Below are 20592 nucleotides of genomic sequence, written 5' to 3' on the forward strand. Positions count from 1 at the left end.
CATACAGGATAAACCCAAGGATAAACATGCCAAGACATATACTAATCCAACTAATAAAAACTAAACACAAAGAAAAAACATTAAAGCAGCAAGGGAGAAGCAACAATTAACATACAAGGGAAAGCTCATATGCTCAACAGTTGATCTTTCAGCAAAAACTCTGCAGGCCAGAAGGGAATGGCAGGATATATTTAAAGTACTGAAAGGAAAAATCTACAACCAAAATTACTGTACCCAGCAAGGATCTCATTCAAAATGGATGGAGAAATAAAAAGCTTTTCAGATAAGCAAAAGTCAAGAGAATTCAGTACCACAAAACCAGCTTTACAGCAAATGTTAAAGGGACTTATATAGTCAAGAAATACAAGACAAGAAAAAAGATCTACAAAATCAACCCCAAACAATTAAGAAAATGGCAATAGGAACATATGTATGAATAATTACTTTAAATGTAAATGAATTAAATGGTCCAACCAAAAGACACAGACTAGCTGAATGGATACAAAAACAAGATCCATATGCATACGCTGTCTACAAGAAACACACTTCAGACCTCAAGACACATATAAACTGAAAGTGAGAGGATGGAAAAATATATTCCATGCAAATGGGAAAGAAAAGAAAGCTGGAGTAGCAATCCTCATATCAGACAAAATAGACCTTAACATAAAGACTATTACAAGAGATAAGGAAGGACACTACATAATGATCAATGGATCAATCCAAGAGGAAGACATAACAATTGTAAATATCTATGCACCAACATGACTGAGCGACTTCACTTTCCCTTTTCATTTCCATGTACTGGAGAAGGAAATGGCAACCCACTCCAGTGTTCTTGCCTGGAGAATCCCAGGAATGGAGGAGCCTGGTGTGCTGCCATCTATGATGTCGCACAGAGTCGGACATGACTGAAGCGACTTAGCAGCAGCAGCAGCATGCACCCAACACAGGAGCACCTCAATTCATAAGAGAAACACTAACATACATAAAAGGAGAAATTGACAGTAACACAATAATAGTAGGAGACTTTAACACCCTACCCACACCAATTGGCAGATCATCAAAACAGAAAATTAACAAGGAAACACAAGTCTTAAATGACACATTAGATGAGATGGGGTCTCACTGATATTTTCAGGACATTCCATCCCAGTACAGAAGAATACAACTTCTTCTCAAGTGCACATGGAACATTCTCCAGGATAGACCACATCCTGATTCCCAAACCAAACCTCAGCAAATTTAAGAGAATTGAAATTGTATTATGCATCTTCTCCAACCACAGCGCTATAAGACTAGATATCAATTACAAGAAAGAACTGTAAGAAACAAAAACACATGGAGATTAAACAATAAATTTCTAAATAACCAACAGGTTACTGAAGAAATCAAAAGGGAACTCAAAAAATTTCTAGAAGCAAATGACAATGAAAACATGACAACTCAAAACCTACAGGATACAGCAAAAGCAGTTTTAAGAGGGAATTTTATAGCAATACAATCCTACCTCAAGAAACAAGAAAAACATCAAATAAACAACCTAACTTTACCCCTAAAACAACTGGAAAAAGAACAAAAAACCCCTCAAAATTAGTAGAAGGAAAGAAATCATAATGATCCAAACAGTAATAAATGAAAAAGAAATGAAAGAAACAATAGTAAAGATCAATAAAACTAAAAGCTGGTTCTTTGAAAAGGTAAACAAAATTGACAAAACTTTAGCCAGACTCATCAAGAACAAAAGAGAAGAATCCAACCAACAAATCAGAAATGAAAAAGGAGAGGTTACAACAGACAATGCAGAAATACAAAGGATTATAAGTGACTATTATGATCAACTATATGGCAATAAAATGGATAACCTGGAAGAAATGGACAGAGTCTTAGAAAAGTTCAATCTTCCAAGACTGAACCAGAAAGAAATAGAAATTATGAACAATCCAATTACAAGCACTGAAACTGAATCTGTGATCAAAAATCTCCCAAAAAACAAAAGCCCAGGACCAGATGGATTCACAGGAGAATTCTATCAAACATTTAGAGAAGAGCTAAGGCCTATCCTTCTAAAACTCTTTCAAAAAACTGAAGAGGAAAGAACACTTCTAAACTCATTCTACAAGGCTATCATCACCCCGATACTAAAACCAGACAAAGACAACACAAAAAAGGAAAAATACAAGCCAATATCACTGATGAACATAGATGCAAAAATCCTCAACAAAAGTTTAGCAAATAGAGTTCAGCAACACATCAAAAATTTCATACACCATGAGCAAGTTGGGATTATTCCAAGGATGCAAGGATTCTTCAGTATATGCAAATCATTCAATGTGATACACCATATTAACAAATCAAAAGAAAAAAACCATATGATCACCTCAATAGATGCAGAAAAAGACTTTGACAAAATTCAGCACCCATTTATGTTTAAAACTCTTCAAAAAATGGGCATAGAAGGAACTTACCTCAACATAGTAAAGGCCATATATGATAAGCCTACAGCAAATGTTATTCTCAATGGTGAAAAACTAAAAGCATCCTCCTAAGACCAGGAACAAGACAAGGGTGTCCACTTTCACCACTATTACTCAACATAGTTCTGGAAGTCCAAGCTACAGCAATGAGAGAAGAAAATGAAATAAAAGGAATCCAGATCAGAAAAGAAGTAAAGCTCTCACTGTTTGCAGATGACATGATACTGTACATAGAAAACCCTAAAGATAGTATCAGAAAATTACTAGAGCTAATCAGTGAGTTTAGCAAAGTTGCAGGATACAAAATTAATACTCAAAAATCACTTGCATTTCTAGGTACTAACAATGAAAAATCAGAAAGAGAAATTAAGGAATCAATCCCATTCACCATTGCAACAAAAAGAATTAAATATCTAGGAATAAACTTACCTAAGGAGACAAAAGAACTGTACATAGAAAATTACAAGACACTAATGAAAGAAATCAAAGATGACATAAACAGAAGGAGAGCTATTCCATGTTCCTGGGTAGGAAGAATCGATTTTGTGAAAATGACTATACTACCAAACTGCAATCTACAGATTCAATGTGATCCCTATCAAATTACCAATGGCATTCATCACAGAACTAGAACAAAAAATTTCACAATTCATATGGAAACACAAAAAACACCGAATAGCCAAAACAGTCCTAAGAAAGCAGAATGGAGCTGGAGGAATCAACCTTCCTGACTTCAGATTACACTACAAAGCTGCAGTCATCAAGACAGTATGGTACTGGCACAAAAACAGAAATATAGACCAATGGAACAAGATACAAAGCCCAGATATAAACCAATGTTCCTATGGGTATCTTATTTTTGATAAAGGATACAAGAATATACAATGAAGCAAAGATAGTCTCTTCAATAAATGATGCTGGGAAAACTGGACAGCTGCATGTAAAAGAATGAAATTAGAACACTTCCTAACAGCATACACAAAGACAAACTCAAAATGGATTAAAGACCTAAATGTAAGACCAGAAACTGTAAAACTCTTAGAGGAAACCATAGGCAGAACATGACATAAAACAAAGCAAGATCTTCTATGACCCACATTCTAGTGTAATGGAAATAAAAACAAAAGTAAACAGGTGGGACCTGATTAAGCTTAAAAACTTTTGCACAGCAAAGAAACCTATAAGCAAGGTGAAAAGTCAACCCATGGAATGGGAGAAAATAAGAGCAAGTGAAATAACTGACAAAGGATTAATTTCCAAAATATACAAGCAGCTCATACAACTCAATGCCAGAAAAGCAAACAACCCAATCAAAAAGTGGGAAAAAGACTTAAACAGACATTTCTCCAAAGAAAACATACAGATGGCTCACAAACACATGAAAAAATGCTCAACATAGCTCATTATTCAGTTCAGTTCAGTTCAGTCACACAGTCATGTCTGACTCTTTTCGACCCCATGAATCGCAGCACACCAGGCCTCCCTGTCCATCACCAACTCCCGAAGTTCACTCAGACTCACATCCATCAAGTCGGTAATGCCATCCAGCCATCTCATCCTCTGTCGTCCCAATCCCTCCTGCCCCCAATCCCTCCCAGCATCAGAGTCTTTTCCAATGAGTTAACTCTTCACATGTGATGGTCAAAGTATTGGAGTTTCAGCATCAGTCCTTCCAATGGATACCTAAGACTGATCACCTTTAGGATGGACTGGTTGGACTTCCTTGCAGTCCAAGGGACTCTCAAGAGTCCTCTCCAACACCTCAGTTCAAAAGCATCAATTCTTCGGCTCTCAGATTTCTTCACAGTCCAACTCTGACATCCATACATGACCACTGGAAAAACCATAACCTTGACTAGACGGGCCTTTGTTGGCAAAGTAATGTCTCTGCTTTTCAATATGCTATCTAGGTTGGTCATAACTTTTCTTCCAAGCGTCTTTAAGCGTCTTTTAATTTCATGGCTGCAATCACCATCTGCAGTGATTTTGGAGCCCAAAAAAATAAAGTCTGTCACTGTTTCCACTGTTTCCCATCTATTTCCCATGAAGTGATGGGACCAGATGCCATGATCTTCGTTTCCTGAATGTTGAGCTTTAAGCCAACTTTTTCATTCTCCACTTTCACTTTCATCAAGAGGCTTTTTAGTTCCTCTTCCCTTTCTGCAGTAAGGGTGGTGCCATCTGCACATCTGAGGTTATTGATATTTCTCCCGGCAATCTGGATTCCAGCTTGTGCTTCTTCCAGCACAGCGTTTCTCATGATGTACTCTGCATAGAAGTTAAATAAGCAGGGTGACAGTATACAGGGTTGACAAACTCCTTTTCCTATTTAGAACCAGAGTGTTGTTCCATGTCCAGTTCTAACTATTGCTTCCTGACCTGCATATAGGTTTCTCAAGAGGCAGGTCAGGTGGTCTGATATTCCCATCTCTTTAAGAATTTTCCACAGTTGATTGTGATCCACACAGTCAAAGGTTTTGGCATAATCAATAAAGCAGAAATAGATGTTTTTCTGGAATTCTTGTGCTTTTTCCATGATCCAGCGGATGTTGGCAATTTGATCTCTGGTTCCTCTGCCTTTTCTAAAACCAGCTTGAACATCTGGAAGTTCACGGTTCACGTATTGCTGAAGCCTGGCTTGGAGATTTTTGAGCATCACTTTACTAGCATGTGAGATGAGTGCAATTGTGTGGTAGTCTGAGCATTCTTTGGCATTGCCTTTCTTTGGGATTGGAAAGAAATCCCAGTCCTTTTCCAGTCCTGTGGCCTCTGCTGAGTTTTCCAAATTTGCTGGCATATTGAGTGCAGCACTTTCACAGCATCATCGTTCAGGATTTGAAATAGCTCAACTGGAATTCCATCACCTCCACTAGCTTTGTTCATAGTGATGCTTTCTAAGGCCCACTTGACTTCACATTCCAGGATATCTGACTCTAGGTGAGTGATCACACCACAGTGATTATCTTGGTCATGAAGATCTTTTTTGTACAGTTCTTCTGTGTATTCTTGCCACCTCTTCTTAATATCTTCTACTTCTGTTAGGTCCATACCATTTCTGTCCTTTATCAAGCCTATCTTTGCATGAAATATTCCCTTGGTATCTCTAATTTTTTTGAAGAGATCTCTAGTCTTTCCCATTCTGTTGTTTTCCTCTATTCCTTTGCATTGATCACCAAGGAAGGCTTTCTTATCTCTTCTTGCTATTCTTTGGAACTCTGCATTCAGATGCTTATATCTTTCCTTTTCTCCTTTGTTTTTTACCTGTTTTCTTTTCACAGTTATTTGTAAGGCCTCCCCAAACAGCCATTTTGCTTTTTTGCATTTCTTTTCCATGGGGATGGTCTTGATCCCTGTCTCCTGTACAATGTCACGAATGTCCATGGTTCATCAAGCAGTCATCTATCAGCTCTAGGCCCTTAAATCTATTTCTCACTTCCACTGTATAATCATAGGGGATTTGATTTAAGTCATACCTGAATGGTCTAGTGGTTTTCCCTACTGTCTTCAATTTAAGTCTGAATTTGGTAATAAGGAGTTCATGATCTGAGCCACAGTCAGCTCCCGGTCTTGTTTTTGCTGACTGTATAGAGTGTCTCCATCTTTGGTTGCAAAGAATATAATCAATCTGATTTCGGTGTTGACCATCTGGTGATGTCCATGTGTAGAGTCTTCTCTTGTGTTGTTGGAAGAGGGTGTTTGCTATGACCAGTGCATTCTGCTGGCAAAACTCTATTAGTCTTTGCCCTGCTTCATTCCGTATTCCAAGGCCAAATTTGCCTGTTACTCCAGGTGTTTCTTGACTTCCTACTTTTCCATTCCGGTCCCCTATTATGAAAAGGACATTTGGGGGGGGTGGTGTTAGTTCTAGAAGGTCTTATAGGTCTTCATTGAACCGTTCAACTTCAGCTTCTTCAGCATTACTGGTTGGGGCATAGACTTGGATTACTGTGATATTGAATGGTTTGCCTTGGAAACAAACAGAAATCATTCTTTCATTTTTGAGATTGCATCCAAGTACTGCATTTCGGACTCTTTTGTTGACCATGATGGCTACTCCAGTTCTTCTGAGGGATTCCTGCCCATAGTAGTAGATATAATGGTCATCTCAGTTAAATTCACCCATTCCAGTCCATTTTAGTTCACTGATTCTTAGAATGTCGACGTTCACTCTTGCCATCTCCTGTTTGACCACTTCCAATTTGCCTTGATTCACGGGCCTGACATTCCAGGTTCTTATGCAATATTGCTCTTTATAGCATCGGACCTTGCTTGTATCACCAGTCACATCCACAACTGGGTATTGTTTTTGCTTTGCCTTCATCCTTTCATCCTTTCTGGAGTTATTTCTCCACTGATCTCTAGTAGCATATTGGGCACCTACTGACCTGGGGAGTTCCTCTTTCAGTATCCTATCATTTTGCCTTTTCCTACTGTTCATGGGGTTCTCAAGGCAAGAATACTGAAGTGGTTTGCCATTCCCTTCTCCAGTGGACCACATTCTGTCAGACCTCTCCACCATGACCCGCCCATCTTGGGTGACCCCACAAGGCATGGCTTAGTTTCATTGAGTTAGACAAGGCTGTGGTCCTAGTGTGATTAGATTGACTAGTTTTCTGTGATTATGGTTTCAGTGTGTCTGCCCTCTGATGCCCTGTTGCAACACCTACCATCTTACTTGGGTTTCTCTTACCTTGGACGTGGGGTATCTCTTCATGGCTGCTCCAGCAAAGTGCAGCTGCTACGCCTTACCTTGGACGAGGGGTATCTCCTCACTGCCACCCCTCCTGACCTTGAACGTGGAGTAGCTCCTCTAGGCCCTCCTACACCCACGCAGCCACCTCTCCTTGGACATGGAGTCGCTCATTATTAGAGATAATAATCAAAACTACAATGAGATATCACCTCACACTGGTCAGAATGGCCATCATCAAAAAGTCTACAAACAATAAATGCTGGAGAGGCTGTGGAGAAAAAGGAATGTGCTTGCACTGTTGGTGGGAATGTAAATTGATACAGCCACTATGGAAGACAGTATGGAGATTCCTTAAAAACCTAGGAATAAAACCACCATATGACCCAGCAATCCCACACCTAGGAAACCAAAATTGAAAGAGACACATGTATCGCCTTGTTCACTGCAGCACTAATACACTATTACATGGAAGCAACCTAGATGTCCATCGACATAATAAAGAAGTTGTGGTACATACACACAATGGAATATTACTCAGCCATTAAAAGGAATGCATTTAACTCAATTCTGGAACCTAGAACCTATTATACAGAATGAAGTGAGTCAGAAAGAGAAAGATAAATATCATATTCTAATGAATATTAAGGAATCTAGAAAAATGATACTGAAGAATTTATTTACAGGGCAGAAATTGAGAAACAGGGAATAGACATATGGACATGGGAAGGGGGGAGGAGAGGGTGAGATGTAAGGGAAAGAGTAACATGGAAACTTACATTACCATGTGTAAAATGGATAGCCAATGGGAATTTGCTGTATGGCTCAGGAAACTCAAAAAGGGGTTCTGTATAAATCTAGAGGGGTGGGATGGGATGGGAGATAGGAAGGAGGCTCAAAAGGGAGGGGATATATGTATACCTATAGCTGATTCATGTCGAGGTTTGACAGAAAAAAACAAAATTCTGTAATGCAATTATCCTTCAATTTTAAATTTTTTAAAATTTAAATTTTAAAGGAATTTTTTTAAAAGGACAGAAACAGTAAAGACCTAGCAGAAGCAGAAGATATTAAGAAGAGGTGGCAGGAATATACAGAAGAACTGTACAAAAAAAAGTCTTAATGACCCTGATAACCACTCTCATACGAAAGTGTGGTCACTCTTGTAGAGCCAGACATCTTGGAGTAGAGTGTGAAGTCAAGTGAGCCTTAGGAAGAATTACTATGAACAAAGCTAGAGGAGATGATGATGAAATTCCAGCTAAGCTATTTTAAATCCTAAAATAGGATGATGTTGTTAAATTGCTGCACTCAATTTGTCAGCAAATTTGGAGAACTCAGCAGTGGCCACACAACTGGAAAAGATCAGTTTTCATTCCAATCCCAAAGAAGGGTAACACCAAAGAATGTTCAAACTACCATACAATTGCACTCATTTCACGTGCTAGTAAGGTTCTGTTCAAAATCCTTCAAACTAGACATGAGCAGTACATGAACTGAGGACCTCCGAATTTTGAACCTCCAAACAAGCTCAGTTTAGAAAAGGCAGAGAAACCAGAGATCAAATTGTCAACATTTGTTGGATCATAGAGAAAGCAAGGGAATTTCAAAAAAAACATCTACTTCTGTTTCATTGCCTATGCTAAAGTCTTTGACTGTGTGGATCACAACAAACTGTGGAAAATTCTTTAAGGGATGGGAATACCAGACCACCTTCCCTGTCTCCTGAGAAACCTGTACGCAGGTCAGGAAGCAACAGTTAGAACCAGACATGGAACAATCGACTGGTTCCAAATTGGGAAAGGACTTTGTCAAGGCTGTATACTGTCACCCTGCTTATTTAACTTCTCTACAGAGTACATCCGGGGAAATGCTGGGCTGGATTAAGCACAGACTGGAATCAAGATTGCTGGGAGAAATATCAACAACCTCAGATATGCATATGATACCACTCTAATAGCAGAAAGTGAAGAGGAACTAAAGAGCCTCTTGATGAAAGTGAAAGAGAAGAGTGAAAAAGTTGGCTTGAAGCTCAACATTCAAACTACTAAGATTATGGCATTAGGTCCCATCACTTCATGGCAAATAGAAGGGGAAAAGTAGAAACAGTGACAGATTTCATTTTGGGGGGGCTCCAAAAGCACTGCAGACAGTGACTGTAGCCATGAAATTAAAAGATGCTTGATCCTTGGGAGGACAGTTATGACAAATCTAGAAAACAGCGACATTGCTTTGCTGATAAAGGTCCATATAGTCAAAGCTATGGTTTTTCCAGTAGTCATGTATGGATGTGAGAGCTGGACCATAGAGAAGGCTGAGTATCAAAGAACTGATGCTTTTGAATTGTGGTGTTGGAAAAGACTCTTGAGAGTCCTTGGACTGCAAGGAGAGAGATCAAACCAGTCAATCGTAAAGGAAATCAACTCTGAATACTTACTGGAAGGACAGATGCTGAAGCTGAAACTCCAATACTTTGGCCACCTGATTTGAAGAGCTGACCCACTGGAAAAGACCCTGATGCGGGGAAAGCCTGAAAGCAAAAGAAGCAGGCAGCAGAGGATGAGATGGTTAGACAGCATGACCAACTCAATGCACATGAACTTGAGCAAACTCCAGGAGATAGTGAAGGACAGAGGAGCCTGGCTGTGCTGCAGTCCATGGGGTCTGAGTCCTACGTGACTTAGTAACTGAACAACAACACATATACATGTATATGTATACATATATATAAAGAGAGAGACAGAGACAGAGGCAGCGAGAGGCAGAGAGAGGGAAAATATTTTTATATATGTATATTTTTATTAAATAATTCATGTGTTACATATATGTATAGATAAATTATATATCTATATAAAATGATTTTCTCCTCTTTTCAATACTTAAAACCCTATTTTTAAGAACGTATTTCTTCTGACTAAAATAGACTTGGGCATGTCTGCCTAGTATCTGTGAGAGAGGGGATTTCTTCTGCTGCTTTTCCTGGTGCTGTCCACAAACTTCTTGGCAGAGTGAAGGAAGCACAGACTCACGCAGCATCCCAGGTGAGAGAGGCAGTTTGCACAGTGGAAACATATGCCCAGGATCACAAGAAGGCGCCCGAGGGTGGTGGCGTGGACGTCCAGGAGCTGTTGTGGCTGGAGCAGGGAGTGTCCCGTTGCAGGGAAAGAGAGGTAGCACTCCCTCCGGGGCTGCTTCTGCACCCCCAGCTCCCCAGTCCCACTCACAGTGGTGCATTGGGCCTTCCCGCCAGTATGGCAGCTCAGCTGGGGCCGGCCCAGACCGTGGGTCAGCCAGGTGGTCCCCATGTCCTGCTTGGCCTGTGTGTCCTGCAGACCATCCCCTCTTCCCTTGCTACTATGAACTTCAGCCTCCCACTCCCTTGTCTCAGCATCCCTGCAAGCCAGGGAAAAGACAATATCCTTTACAGTGGTTGTTGCTTTTGTGGGAAGTTCCTACCTCCCAGCAGACCTGGAGTTAACCTCCTGGACCTTAGTTTCTGTGATTTTCTCCACTCTAGGACCAGGAGGAAAATGAAATATACACCTGGTGCTGGGCATTTTACCTAATAATCACAGTGACCCCTTGAGAACATGTTATTTACCTTTTACAGATGGGGAAATCCCCACTCGTGGACGCTTAAGTGACTGAAAGTGAAAGTTACTCAGTCATCTCTGACTGTTTGCAACCCGATGGACTATTCAGTCCATGGAATTCTCCAGGCCAGAATATTGGATTCAGTAGCCTATCCCTTCTCCAGCGGATCTTCCCAACCCAGGAGTCCAACTGGGGTCTCCTGCATTGCAGGTGGATTCTTTACCAACTGAGCTATCAGGGAAGCCCCTAAATGATTGAAACCATGTAATAATTAAGATCCCCTTGGTTGCTAGTAAGTGGAAACCATCTCAAACTACTTAACAAACAGCAAAGGCATCAACTATCACAAGACAAGAAGAAATCCAGAGACAGGAATATGGCCTCAGAATGGTCTGGAACAAAGACTGGACAACCTCAGGACTCTTGGTTCCATTTTCTCTTTCTCTCTACATCGAGAGCATGGCCCTCCATAGGCCTGGCAATAACTGCTGATTTTCTTCCTCAGTTCCATTTCCACATTCCCTGGAGAGAGAAGTTGTCAGACTCTGGTCCTTTGTCTACCCTGAATTCTATCCACAGTGACAAGGAAGGTTGACTTCTGGGCAAGTACTTTTCATTTTCCTGAAATGCAGAGAGGGAAGAAAGTTCTGAAAACGAGGATTGTGAACTGAGAGGATACAACACAAACTCCTGCCATACAAAGGCATCCTGATCATGTGAGAGAACTTGAACCCAGCCTTACTCAAGTCCAGGGCTCTCCCCACTAGCAGTACTCTTCAAATTTTTAAGCACATCTAGACAGACTGAGATGGGAATCCAAGTTCTTGTCTGTAGAGCAAAAGAATGGAATCCATGAACATGCAAACACTCAAGAGAATAGAATTCATTAAAGAGGAAGAAAGCACAAAGCTCTCAGCACAGACACTAAGAGGGGGTAAATAGTCCCCCCAAGGTGGGCCTTACAGCAGTTTTTATATCCTTCCTTAAATCACATTATTTCTAACCGATCGATTTAAAGGTCAAGGTACTTAACATCTTTATGGCTTCTCTTGGGGGCTTCCCTGGTGGCTCAGAGATTAAAGCGTCTGCCTGCAATGCGGGAGACCCGGGTTCGATCCCTGCATCGGGAAGATCCCCTGGAGAAGGAAATGGCAACCTACTCCAGTATTCTTGCCTGGAGAATCCCATGGACAGGGGAGCCTGGTAGGCTACAGTCCACGGGATCGCAGAGAGTCAGACACGACTGAGAGACTTCACTTCACTTCATGGCTTCTCTTGATCCTTGGTTTAAGTCACCACCCTTTTTCATGCCCTCTGACCATTTTACCATGGACCAGACATACGGGTTTAGGATTAATGATCACCAGTTGTTTTTCTCTCAAGCATATGGAAAAGAAGTTAATTACTGGATATATGCAGAGTACATCATGAGAAACGCTGGGCTGGAAGAAGCACAAGCTAGAATCAAGATTGCCAGGAGAAATATCAATAACCTCAGATATGCAGATGACACCACCCTTATGGCAGAAAGTGAAGAGGAACCAAAAAGCCTCTTGATGAAAGTGAAAGTGGAGAGTGAAAAAGTTGGCTTAAAGCTCAACATTCAGAAAACGAAGGTCATGGCATCTGGTCACATCACTTCATGGGAAATAGATGGGGAAACTGTGCAAACAGTGTCAGACTTTATTTTGGGGGGCTCCAAAATCACTGCAGATGGTGACTGCAGCCATGAAATTAAAAGATGCTTACTCCTTGGAAGGAAAGTTATGACCAACCTAGATAGTATATTCAAAAGCAGAGACATTACTCTGCCAACAAAGCCTAGTCAAGGCTATGGTTTTTCCAGTGGTCATGTATGGATGTGAGAGTTGGACTGTGAAGAAAGCTGAGCATCAAGGAAGTGATGCTTTCGCACTGTGGTGTTGGAGAAGACTCTTGAGAGTCTCTTGGACTGGAAGGAGGTCCAACCAGTCCATTCTAAAGGAGATCAGCCCTGGGTGTTCTTTGGAAGGAATGATGCTAAAGCTGAAACTCCAGTACTTTGACCACCTTTTGTGAAGAGTCGACTCATTGGAAAAGACTTTGATGCTGGGAGGGATTGGGGGCAAGAGGAAAAGGGGATAACAGAGGATGAGATGGCTAGATGGCATCACCGACTCGATGGACGTGAGTTTGAGTGAACTCCAGGAGTTGGTGATGGACAGGGAGGCCTGGCGTGCTGCAGTTCATGGGGTCACAAAGAGTCAGACACAACTGAGCAACTGAACTGAACTGAACTGGATCTCAGTGCTAATAACTTATTAGACTAAAGACACATTCCAGGAATTCAGGACAATGGAGCAGGATATTTACTGAAAACAAGACCAAGGTCTCAGAGTTCTACACTGACTGCGTAGTAATTTCTACCTCAAGACTGAGCCCCCACACCCCCAAAATCAGCCCTCCTAATGATCAAAATGACAACTTCAAATTTTAGAGAAAGACTTCCTTCCTCAAGTCATTTTATTGCTGGAGAGTTTTCATCACAACCAAACAAATCTACTTTCACTTCAAAATGAAAGGCACCCCCTGAAGTTGATATCAGGCACAAACTATACCTTAGTGTGCCTAAGAAAACAGAAAATCCTTCTGCTGCTCTGGGTGAATTGGGTGGGGACCCCTGAGTCTGCCCCACCCAGCCTTTCCCTTGTCCCTGAGGCAGCCCCTGAGGCTCCTCAGAGGAATCCCAGGTACAAGGAACATAATACGACAAGGCATGGATGGCAACCTAGCCTCTACCAGACTGCGTCTAATTGTATTCAATATTTGATGCCCTTATGAGGAAGCCTATTGGTTTGTGTGCTGAAGTGGCTTGAACTGAGCTGGCCTAGTAACCACCTCCAAAGAAATGGAGTGAGTCTTCGGTACTCACAGTAGTAAACTGTTGCCTGGTTCGCCAGTTAAAAGTGACAGCTGAGCCCTGAGCTGGAAGAGGAAGGAGATTAGACGTTGAATCTGTAGATGCTTTTTAGTGGCCTTGATTCTTTCAGTTAATTTCAGTGGCTCAGTCTTCTCTGACTGCGACCCCATGGACTGCAGCACAGCCAGGCTCCTCTGTCCTGTACTATTTCCCAGAGTTCACTCAAATTCATGATCATTGGGTTGGTCATGCTATCTAACCATCTCATCCTCTACTGCCCCTTCTCTGTTTGCTTTCAGTCTTTCCCAGCATCAGGTTCTTTACCAATGGCTCTTTGCATCAGGTGGCCAAAGTATTGGAGCTTTAGCTTCCGCATCAGTCCTTCCAATGAGTATTCAGGGTTGATTGCCTTTAGCATTGACTGGTTTGATTCCCTTGCAGCCCAAGGGACTCTCAAGAGACTTCTCCAGCACCACAGTTGGAAAGCATCAGTTCTTCAGCACTCAGTCTTCATTATGGTCCAACTCTTATATCCATACATGACTACTGGAAAAAACATAGCTTTGACTATATGGACCTTTATTGGCAAAGCAATGTCTCTGTCTAGATTCATAATAGCTTTCTTTCCAAGGAGCAAACTTTAATTTCATGGCTGTAGTCACCATCTACAATGATTTTGGAGCCCAAGAAAATAAAGTCTGTCTCTGTTTACATTTTTTCCTCATCTATTTGTCATGAAGTGATGAGACCTAATGCCATGATCTAGTTGTTTGAATGTTGAGTTTTAAGTCAGCTTTTTCACTCTCTTATTTCACCTTCATTAAGATGCTCTTTAGTTCCTCTTCAATTTCTGCCATTAGGATGGTCATCTGCACATCTGAGGATTCTCCCAGCAATCCTGATTCCAACTTGTGCTTCATCCAGCCTGGCATTTTGTATGATGTACTCTGCATATAAGCTAAATAAACATACAGCCTTGACATACTGCTTTCCCAATTTGAAACCAGTTAGTTGTTCCACATCTGTTTCTAACTTGCTTCTTGACCTACATACAGGTTTCTCAGGAGACAGGTAAGGTGGTCTGGTATTCCCATCTTTTTAAGAATTTTCCACAATTGATACAAAGAGCTGACTCCTTGGAAAAGACACTATGGCTAGAAAAGGTTGAAGGCAGGAGGAGAAGCAAACAAGAGAGGACAAGATGGTTGGATGGCATCACTGACTCAATGGACATGAGTTTGACCAAGCTCAAGGAAATGGTGAGGAAAAGGGAAGCCTGGTGTGCTACAGATCATGGGATCACAAAGAGTTGGACATGACTGAGTGACAGAACAAAAACAACATAGTCATAGGCTTTAGTATAGTCAATAAAGCAAAAGTAGATCTTTTTCTGGAACTCCCTTGCTTTTTCTATGATCCAATGGATGTTGGCAATTCGACCTCTGGTTCCACTGCCTTTTCTAAATCCAGCTTGTACATCCAGAAGATCTCAGTTCATGTACTGTTGAAGCCTCAGTTCAGTTCAGTCACTCAGTCATGTCCGACTTTTTGCAACCCCATGGATTGCAACACGCCAGGCCTCCCTGTCCATCACCAACTACTGGAGTTTACTCATACTCCTGTCCATTGAGTTGGTGATGCCATCCAACCATCTCATCCTCTGTCGTCCCCTTCTCCTTCTGCCTTAAATCTTTCCCAGCATCAGGGTCTTTGCAAATGAGTCAGTCCTTCACGGCAAGTGATCAAAGTACTGGAGTTTCAGCTTCAGCATCAGTCCTTCCAATGAATATTCAGGGCTGATTTCCTTTAGGATGGACTGGTTGAACCTCCTTGCAGTCCAAGGGACTCGCAAGAGTCTTCTCCAACACCACAGTTCAAAAGCATCAATTCTTCAGCACTCAGCTTTCTTTATAGTCCAACTCTCACATCCATACATGACTACTGGAAAAACCATAGCTTTGACTAGACAGACCTTTTTGCCAAAGTAATGTCTCTGCTTTTTGATATGCTGTCTAGGTTGGTCATAACTTTTCCTCCAAAGAGTAATTGTCTTTGAATTTCATGGCTACAATCACCATTTGCAGTAATTATGGAGTCCCCAAAAATAAGGTCGGTCACTATTTCCACTGTTTCCCCATCTATTTTTCATAAAGCGATGGGACCAGATGCCATGATCTTAGATTTCTGAATGTTGAGTTTTAGGACAACTTTTTCACTCTCCTCTTTCACTTTCATCAAGAGGCTCTTTAGTTCTTCTTAGCTTTCTACCTTAAAGGTGGTGTCATCTGCATATCTGAGGTTATTGATATTTCTCCCAGCAATCTTGACTCCAGCTTGTGTTTCATCCAGCTCGGTGTTTCTCATGATGTACTCTGCATATAAGTTAAATAAGCAGGGTGACAATATACAGCCTTGACATACTCCTTTCCTGACTTGGAACCAATCTGTTGTTCCATGTATGGTTCTAACTGTTGCTTCCTGACCTGCATACAGGTTTCTCAAGAGGCAAGTCAAGTGGTCTGGTAGTATGGTTCTAACTGTTGCTTCCTGACCTGCATACAGGTTTCTCAAGAGGCAAGTCAAGTGGTCTGGTATTCCCATCTCTTTCAGAATTTTCCAGAGTTTGTTGTGGTCCACACAGTCAAAGGCTTTGGCATAGTCAAAAAAGCAGAAGTAGATGTTTTTCTGGAACTCCCTTGCTTTTTCAATGAGCCAGCAGATGTTGGCAATTTGATTTCTGGTTCCTCTGCCTTTTCTAAAACCAGCTTGAACTACTGGAAGTTCACAGCTCACGTATTGCTGGAGCCTGGCTTGGAGAATTTTGAGCATCACTTTACTAGCGTGTGAGATGAGTGCAACTGTGTGGTAGTTTGAGCATTCTTTAGCATTGCCTTTCTTTGGGATTGGAATGAAAACTGACCTTTCCCAGTCCTGTGGCCACTGCTGAGTTTTCCAAATTTGCTGACATATTGTGTTCAGCACTTTCACAGCATCGTCTTTTAGGATTTGAAATAGCTCAACTGAAATTCCATCACCTCCATTAGCTTTGTTCATAGTGATGCTTTCTCAGGCTCAGTTGACTTCACATTCCAGGATGTCTGCTCTAGGTGAGTGAATGATCACACCATCGTAATTATCTTGGTCATGAAGATCTTTTTTGTACAGTTTTTCTGTGTATTCTTGCCACCTCTTCTGAATATCTTCTGCTTCTGTTAGGTTCATACCATTTCTGTCCTTTATTGTACCCATTTTTGCATGAAATGTTCCCTTGGTATCTCTAATTTTCTTGAAGAGATCGCTAGACTTTTCTATTCTATTGTTTTCCTCTATTTATTTGCATTGATTGCTGAGGAAGGCTTTCTTCTCTCTCCTTGCTAGTCTTTGAAACTCTGCATTCAAGTGGATAGATCCTTCCTTTTCTTCATTGCCTTTTGATTCTTTTCTATTCACAGCTATTTCTAAGGCCGCCTCAGACAAGCATTTTGCCTTTTTGTATTTCTTTTCCTTGGGGATGGTCTTGATCCCTGTCTCCTGTACAATGTCACTAACCTCCATCCTTAGGCACTCTATCAGATCTGATCCCTTGAATCTGTCACTTCTACTGTATAATCATAAGGGAATTGATTCAGGTCATACCTGAATGGTCTCATGGTTTTCCCTATTTTCTACAATGTAAGTCTGAATTTGGCAATAAGGAATTCATGGTCTGTGCCACAATCAGCTCCCAGTCTTGTTTTTGTTGACTGTATAGAACTTCTCCATCTTTGGCTGCAAAGATCTGAATTCGGTGCTGATCATCTGGTGATGTCCATGTGTAGAGTCTTCTCTTGTGTTGTTGGAAGAGAGTGTTTGCTATGACCAGTGTGTTCTCTCTATTAGCCTTTGCCCTGCTTCATTCTGTACCCCAAGGCCAAATTTGTCTGTCACTCCAGGTGTTTCTTGACTTCCTACTTTTGCATTCCAGTCCTCTATAATGAAAAGGACATCTTTATTGAGTGTTAGTTCTAGAAGGTCTTATACGTCTTCATACAACCATTCAACTTCAGCTTCTTCAGCATTACTGGTTGGCACATAGACTTGGATTACTGCGATATTGAATGGTTTGCCTTGGAAACAAACAGAGATCATTCTTTCATTTTTGAGATTGCATCTAAGTACTGTATTTTGGACTCTTTTGTTGACTATGATGGCCACTCCATTTCTTCCAAGGGATTCTTGCCCACAGTAGTAGATATAATGGTCATCTGAGTTAAATTCATGTCCATTTTAGTTCACTGATTCCTAAAATGTCGATGTTCACTCTTACCATCTCCTGTTTGACCACTTCCAATTTGCCTTGATTCATGGACCTAACATTCCAGGTTCCTATGCAATATTGCTCTTTGCAACATCAGACTTTACTTCCATCACCAGTCACATCCACAACTGGGTGTTGTTTTTGCTTTGGCTCCAACTCTTCAATCTTCTGGAGTTACTTCTCCACTGACCTCCAGTAGCATACTGGGCACTTGGGGAGTTCATTTTTCAGTGTCCTATCTTTTTGCCTTTGCATACTCTTCTTGGGTTTCTCAACGCAATAATAGTGATGTGGTTTGCCATTCCTTTCTCCAGTGGACCACATTCTGTCAGAACTCTCCACCATGACCCACTGAAGCCTAGCTTGAAGGATTTTGAGTATTACCTCGCTAGCATGTGAAATGAGTGTAATTGTGCAGTAGTTTGAACATCCTCTGGCGTAGACCTTCTTTGGGATTGGAATGAAAACTGATCTTTTCTAGTCCTGTGGCCACTGCTGAGTTTTTCAAATTTGCTGATGTATAGCATGCAGCACTTAAGAGCATCATCCTATTTTAGGATTTGAAATAGCTCAGCTGGAATTCCATCACTTTGTTCTTAGTAATGCTTCCTAAGGCTCACTTGACTTCACACTCTGCTCCAGGATTTCTGGCTCTGGTTGAGTGACCACACCATTGTGGTTATCTGGGTCATTAAGACCTTTTGTGTACAGTTCTTCTCTGTATTCTTACCACCTCTTCTTAATATCTTCTGCTTCTGTTAGGTCTACCATTTCTGTCCTTTATCGAGCCCATCTTTGCATGAAATGTTCCCTTGGTATCTCTAATTTTCTTGAAGAGACCTCTAGTCTTTCCCATTCTGTTTTCCTCTGTTTCTTTTCCTTCGTTCACTTAAGAAGGTTTTCTTATGTCTCCCTGCTCTTCTTTGGCACTTTGCATTCAGATGGGTATATCTTTCATTTTCTCCTTTGCCTTTCACTTCTTTTCTCAGCTATTTGTAAGGCCTTGATTCTTTAGTGGCTTGCTTACCTGCCCCTAGTGACTGCTGCCCTTTGTTAATTGGCCTTTCAGGATTATTGGATCTCAGGTGCCCTCAAGTCTTGCCTGGGTCTCTGACCTGCTTGTAAGACAAAGACATGGCCTTAACTGGTGCAAAGATATAATAATAAAGTCACCCCCATCCCATATTGTAAGATAGGACTCCTGAATGATTTAATAAATATCCCTGAAGACTGCCGGCAAACAGATTGATGACAGCCTGGAAGGAGATCTCTAGTGATCCCAATGTGCATTTTAAACAATTATTAGAATGAAGGCATAGAAGGCATGTTTGTCATTTTTATGAAGGAGGCAAGGTAGAGGGGGAGGTTGGGGAATCACTAATGTATTGAATGGTAAAGTTGAGACTTGCAAAAGCTTCTGTTAGGCTATAAGAATAGGCTATATTTACCAAAAGCATTCATAGGAATTTATACCACTATCCTTATGCTTTAAGAAGGCTATAAGAAAAGAGAGACATGACTTTATAGCCGTTTTAGAAGGCTTTACATGTTTAGTTGACATAAACAATAATTTTAGTTCATTGTGTGACATATCCACCCACACTGCAGGCTCAGATGGCATCAGTGAAGGCCCAGTGCCTAGCACAAGAGTAATGAGGGGCCCACTCTACTCCATTTGGGTCATTCCAGACCTGAAATATCTTGTTCCACACTGACATAAATTCCTTTGGAATAAAGCTAATAAATCCAAGTTTGACCTGAAGAGAGTAGATCATATAGTAATGAAACATGGAAAAGTGTTTGTCTAATGATTGAAAGATCCAGACTGGACAGGAAAAGGGAAAAAAAAAAAAACTCCAGTAAAGAATATAATAGTGATTTTCTTAAAAATTTTTGTATTAAAGGCCTAATTCATACATTTATTATTTACCCTAGTATGTCAGAGTAGGAGTACTGAATACCTGTTACAGAGTTATCCTTTGCCCTAACATGGGAAAGAATTTTCAGAAAATTAGAATGACCTAAATATGGAGTGAAAGAGGTGTTATATTCTGTCTGTCCAAGATACTGAGCTCTCTGTCACTGGAACTATCCAGCAGATTCTGAAAGACGGATTGTCCAGAATCAAGGATGTTGTAAAGGGAATTCTCAGATGACTTGTGGTCCTTTCCAACACTGAGATTCTACTTCTTTCTGATTTATTCATCTTAGCCTTGTTCGTTTTCTACTTCCTTCCCCATTACCCCTATTCTTTTATTTTTCATCTTTCTGATGCTTAGGTTGGTAGAAAGTGGAAATGCACTCCTGGCAACCCACTCCAGTCTTCTTGCCTGGAGAATCCCCATGGACAGAGGAGCCTGGCGGGCTACAGTCCATGGGGTTACAAACAGTTGGGCACAACTAAGCAACTAAGCAGAGCACAGCACAGAAGTGCACTCAATGTTTCAAAAGTGGGGACAGTGGTTAGATCCTTTTTTTCCCCACCCACTCCCCAGTCCTTGTACATGTTCAGAAAATGTTTCCACAAGCACAGGGTGGCCTCACTGCTCTGACTTCTGTAGTATGGGGGCAATGATGCTTGTCCCTAATGTGACTTGAGCATGGATGAATATGGGAAGCAAAGGAAACATACTAA

General features: G+C 41.1%; 1 protein-coding gene across 4 annotated transcripts in view; it reads left to right on the forward strand.

The window, feature by feature from the left end:
• STYXL2 (serine/threonine/tyrosine interacting like 2) overlaps positions 1-20592 on the forward strand; it is a 67723-nt gene that overhangs the window by 43697 nt on the left and 3434 nt on the right. The window lies entirely within an intron of this gene.

This window comes from Ovis canadensis, chromosome 1 (genome assembly GCF_042477335.2).
Source record: "Ovis canadensis isolate MfBH-ARS-UI-01 breed Bighorn chromosome 1, ARS-UI_OviCan_v2, whole genome shotgun sequence".
NCBI lineage: Eukaryota > Metazoa > Chordata > Mammalia > Artiodactyla > Bovidae > Ovis > Ovis canadensis.